The sequence below is a fragment of the Octodon degus genome, unplaced genomic scaffold (genome assembly GCF_000260255.1).
Source record: "Octodon degus isolate 3935 unplaced genomic scaffold, OctDeg1.0 scaffold00026, whole genome shotgun sequence".
NCBI classification, from domain to species: Eukaryota; Metazoa; Chordata; class Mammalia; order Rodentia; family Octodontidae; genus Octodon; species Octodon degus.
In genome coordinates, this window is record NW_004524602.1 from 11,935,922 (window position 1) to 11,941,661 (window position 5,740).

At 40.8% G+C, this 5,740-nt stretch overlaps 1 protein-coding gene across 1 annotated transcript in view; it reads left to right on the forward strand.

Moving 5' to 3' along the window:
* The window catches only part of Csnk1g1 (casein kinase 1 gamma 1), a 150,864-nt gene that overhangs the window by 41,549 nt on the left and 103,575 nt on the right, over positions 1 to 5,740 (forward strand). The window lies entirely within an intron of this gene.

Consider the following 5,740-nt stretch of genomic DNA (forward strand, 5'->3'; position numbering starts at 1 on the left):
TACAGGTGAGTGGTTCCGCTCTTAAACTGTACCCTGTATATGTTTATTCTAAAATGTTACTATATCTTTGTTTTAATATTAAGTACTTACTGATTTTTCTCATAAATTATATTCCCAATTCTGTACTGCATTCCCCACATTCTCTCAGTATACTTAATGTCATGTGTTTTTGTTAAATAATTTTTACAATTATTGTATTAAGGCTATGTGAAGATAGTTAAAGCTAAGCCATGAGACCACTATTGTGGTTTTTTGTATGATATCCTTTCTTCCTCAGAATTAAAATTACTGATAGTTGAGTTTTAAAGTAATTTTAGTTATCCTCATATCATTCATTAATTCCTCACTGGAAGTCCCCAGCGGACTCGTTAGTTTTCAGTCACTGTCACTAGATTGTTCTCCTGCTGTCTGTCACCGTGCGGGTTCATTGCTTTCTCTTTGCCTTTAGTTTGTTTTCGTGGGCTTTTGGAAAAGACTGGAGATAAGTACCTGTGTTTTATGTGTTATGTTGAGCTAGATGTCTCCTCATATTTCTCATTTTAATTTTGCCAAGTGAGTTATTTGAACAACTTTTGTGGTGTTCTGGTAACATATACAGAAGTGTGAGCCAAGTGATAATTAAGTAGATTTATAGTTATTTTAACTGTCTTCACCAAAGAGAGTTAGTTAATGAATCACTGAACAGTAAGATACTTTGGTCCCATCTAATTCTGCAGTTAATCAAGGCCTTTGAGGGGAACAGCAATTAAGCCCATACACACGAGCAATGCTTTGGACGAGGCAGCTACTAGCTGGTCACCAGGATCAACATTCAGCATTATCTTAAATGAGCAGTGAGCTGAAAGAAAGTCCTGCGTGTGGCTCATAGACCCTGTGATGCAGTTTTGAATCTGACAACCAGAACAGTAGCAATTATGAAACAGGGCCCAAGCTCAAGGCAACTTTGAGTGACCTAATAGATAAAGTTGGATCACCAAAGCAGTAGTAATAGTTACTGAATTTTAAACCTCTGTGGAACTTTAGTCCAACTCCTTAGGAGAGAGAGTGATATTTCATCTGCACCTTTCATATGCCAGAAAATCTACACAAATAAGACACTGCATTAAAACTCTAAAAGCTCGAATTAGACATTAAGGAGGAAGGATGAGGGGCGGGAGTGGGAGAATATCCGAAGAGGGCCTGTACTGTATGAAATGGAAGTTTGCAACGCAAGAAAATGTGGAAGACGTCAGCGCTAGCTGCAGGTGGTAGCACACCTGTAATCACAGCCCTGCCAAGGCTGAGGCAAGAGGAGGGCACGTTTGAAATCAGGCTGGGGCACACAGTGAGAACTGTCTCAAAAAAACAACCCAAAAGCAGTCCAACAAGTGAGTGAGTGTTCCTGGGAGTGCCTATGACTAAGATAGAATTGGGAAAGGACTGGCCAGAGCTGCTTCTGACTGGCTGAGGTCTGAGATTCATGATTCAGATTTTGGTTGTTAATCAGCAAGTCATGAAACATGGAGGGAATCACATGTCATATCATATAATTGGAAAAGGTAAATTAACTAGAGTAATCTCATTTGTGCACCCCCTGCCCGCCCCAAGATAGGTTTTGTGAATTTTTAAAAACCACGGGGCAACCAGCTTTAGCCAGGGCTTCTCCTATGTAAAGACTCAGAGTAGGGAGGGAATTCCTCCAGGTTGTTGAGATGGCAAAAAGCCAGAACAGCAAGGCCTTGGGATGGAAGTAATTCTGAGCGTCTCCTTGATTAAAGAGTTGTTCTAGACAGTTTGGCTCGTGTTTTTACTGTGAAACTACAAACTCGCTGTGTTCTCTAGCAGAGTGTGGCTATTTTGAGGGGCTTTAATACTTGTTAGTTTCTACAAACTATTTCTGTAAACTACTTCAGGGATGGAGTAACCTAAGAGATTACATTATTTAGATTTGAAAATGTAGGTAGTAGAGAGGTTTAGAATAATTCTAATAGATGAAGCTTTTGATTTTGTCTTTAGCCTGTAGCTTTGGGGGAGTTATAGACTATATTGTAACAATGTCACCAATGGGGGGGGACATGGCTCAGTGGAATAAGCACTTCCCTGGCAACTGCAAGGGGCTGAGTTCAATCCCCGGTTCCGGAAAAAGAAAGGAAATGTCACCAAAAATTAGGGAACTACCTATTTTGCCCTGGCTGTGCTGGGTTAGTGGCAGTCTTTTAATATATCAGCTGAACTTAATTTCCAATTTCTTTTCTTGACATGCTGCTAGGTGGGATGTAAAGTGAACTTGATAGGTTCATTGTCCTTAAGAAGAAAAGACTTAGACCCATCAGAATCTGAACATACATGAGTATGTACATGCATGCACACATACACACATATTCAATTAATAGTATGATCATTTGAGGTAGCAAACTTGGACTTTCCTGTGTGTGGATCACTGTAGTAGAGACAGGTCACTTCTGCAGGTGTTGTGTGGTCATACCCTATTTTGTTTATTCATTCATCAGGTGAAAAATGTTTGTTTCTGTGTGTAAATTCTCTATGTTCCAGAAATTTCACTCTGGTTATATATTAAAAAGAATGTATATGTAAGTGTCAAGAAATATGTTAAAGAATGTTCATAACAGCCTTGTTCTTAATATCCCAAACTGGAAGCATTGCAGAAGTCAGTCAGCAGAACAGAAAAACAAATTGTGGTATATTCATACAGTGGAGTATAAAGATGTGCAGTACTAATGTATGTGATATAATTCATGAATCTCCTAGACAAACATCCAGGAAATGATTCTAGACACAAAAGTGTGTTTATCTAAAATTCTGTGTGATGTTCAGAGCAAGCAAAACTGATGGCTAGAGATAGCGTTCAAAGCATCTCGTTGAGGGGTGGGGGATTGACTGTGGAGGGAAGAGTCACAAGAAAGCCAGCAGGCCAGCTGAGTGTGTTCCGCCCAGCGATCCTCTAATGGGTGTGTGTGTGGAGATGCAGAAACTCATTGAGCACTTAAGGTGTGCGCTGAACTCAGTAACAATGAAAACATCAATGTAAAGCATGGTTATCAAAAGAGGCCATTCATATGTGCAAGAGGATCGCAGTTTGTTTTTTCTTCTTCTTTTTTTTTTTTTTTATTTTTTTTTTTTTTTTTTTTTTTTTGTGTGTGTGTGTGGCCAGCTCAGACCACCAGGGGGCGGGGCTGGCTGGCATGTGGTGCTGGGGGATTGAACCGCGGTCCCTGTACTTTGCTAAGCTTGTTCTAAGTAGGTGCTTTAGACCCCTGAGCCATCTCACCAGCCCTGCAGTTTGTTTTTTCCTTTTGAAGTTAACATTGTGTGTTAGTGATCTTAGGGTTCCTCAGAGGGGCTGCTTCATGGTCACTGGCTCTAAACAAAGCTGAAAATCGTGTGTCAGACTCTTTTTAAAATTGCCAAATAACAGTAAAGAAAGATTTAAAAAAAAAAATTGAAGTAGGTCAATTAGCATTGCCCTTGTGAGGTAAATACTTTTTAGGATGAGCACATGTAGGCATGATACATGTGCATCCGTGGGACCTACAAGGCTCTCATCATTGTGGCTTCTTGGCCACTCTTAGATTATTATACTTTTAAATATTGTTTTACTCTTGTTAAACTTCATCAGTGTCTGTTCTTAAAAATTACATTACAGTTACTGCTCACGTTGCTCTTCATCCTCACTGGCCCTTGGCTTTCCCTGTGGCCGTTGGCCTTACCCACTTCGAGTGCTCTCTCTGCCACCCGGCAGAAATGCTGTCTACTGTGCTCCTCCACCAGCAAGGGCAGTGTTGCAGGCATCTGCCCCGCAACTCCCTTGGGCTTATACCGAAGACAGACATGAAATTCAGTGTACAGAGTGTAGACCTCCTGACTGTCCAATAAAGTGGAGCCAAGGGAATTCATGGTGATGATTAAAGAGTTGGGAAAGTCCCAAAGTAACAAAAGATGATGTGACCATTGCAGAGTCAACTGATTTAAAGGAGAAATACAAAAAATACTGGGGCTAAACCTGTTCAGGATGTTGTCAGCAACACAAATGAAAAGGCAGGAGATGGTACCACCATGGCAGCTGTCCTGGTGCATTGGGGAAGATTGTAGAGGTGTCTACCCCATGGAAATCAGGAGAGGTGTTAGCTGATAAAGCTATGATTGCTGAATTTAAATAGTCTAACTCATGGCAGCCCCTGAAGAAATTGTGCAAGTTGCTACAAATGGAGACAAAGAAATTGGCAACATCACGTCTGATGCCATAAAGAAGGTCCAGAGGGCACCATCGCAATAAAGGATGGAAAAACCCTGAATAAGGAATTGGAAATTATTGAAGGCATGAAGTTTGATTGAAGATATATTTCTCCATACTTTATTAACGCATCTGAAGGCTGGAAGTATGAGTTCCAGGATGCCTGTGTTCTGTGGGAAAGAAAAATTTGTAGTCCAATCCATTGTCTGCTTTTGAAATTGCCAGTGCTCACCAAAAGCCTTAGTCACAATTGCTGATGGAGAAAAGAAGCTCTTGGTGCCCTGGTTTTGAACAGGGTGAAGGTTGGTCTTCAGGTTGTCATAGTCAAAGCTCCAGGATTCAGTGACAACAGGAAAAACCAGCTGAAAGTTGGCTATTTTTCTTTTCTTTTCTTTTCTTTCTTTCTTTTTTAATGTTTTTGGTACAGGGTCTCACTGTGCAGCTCAGACTTGTAGAGATCCTCCTGTTTTCAGCCACCCCAGCACTGGGATTATAGGGGTGTGTGTGTGTGTGTGTGTGTGTGTGTGTGTGCGCGCGCCACCATGCCCAGTCTTGGTGGCCTGCTCAGCGTGCCTGGGGGCAGGGCCAGCTCAGCCTGTGGTGCTTGGGACCCAACCCTGGCCCCTGCAGTTGCCTAAGCAGGCACTTAGTCTGCTGAGCTATCTCACCAGCCCTGTAGTTGGCTACTTTTATTGAGGGTGCTGTTTGGAAAAGAGAGTTTGAACCAGTCTTGAAGATGTTTGACCTCATGACTTAGAAAAGGTTGGAGAGGTCTTTGTGACCAACATGATGCTTTTGAAAACCAATGGTAACAAAGCACAAACTGGAAAATGTACTTAAGAAATCACTGAACAATTAGAAATCATAATCAGTGGATATGAGAAGGAAAAACTGGAGAATAGACTTTCAGACCTCAAAGACACCATTGCAGCTGGTGAAAAAGTAAAAGATCTCTTAAAAACAACTAGGATGCAGGAAAAAATAATTCAGTACCTGCAGACAATGCAAAGATGAACAACGTGAGACTAATAGGCATCAATGAGAAGGAAGGAGTCAATACGAATAATATAAAAAGAATATGGGCAGAAGTAATAGCAGAAAACTTCCCAAATACGGGGAAACTATCTGACATTCAGGTAACTGAAGAATGTAGAACTCCAAATAACATCAGTCCAATTAAAACCACACCCAGACATATAATAATCAAGATCCCAGAAATTTGGTACAGGAACAGTATACTAAAAGCCACTAAAGAAAAGAAACAGATCACGTTTAAAGGAAAACCCATCAGAATAACGGCACATTTCTCTACACAAACCATCAAGGCAAGAAGAGCATGGAGCAAAGTACTTCAAGTCCTGCAAGAAAACAAATTGCAACCCAGACTGATATACCCTCAAAACTCTCTTTCAAGTTTAATGGAGAAGTGAAATACTTCCATGACAAAGAACAGCTTAAGAATTTCATGATGACAAAGCCAAACCTACACAGACTATTAAAAGATGTTCT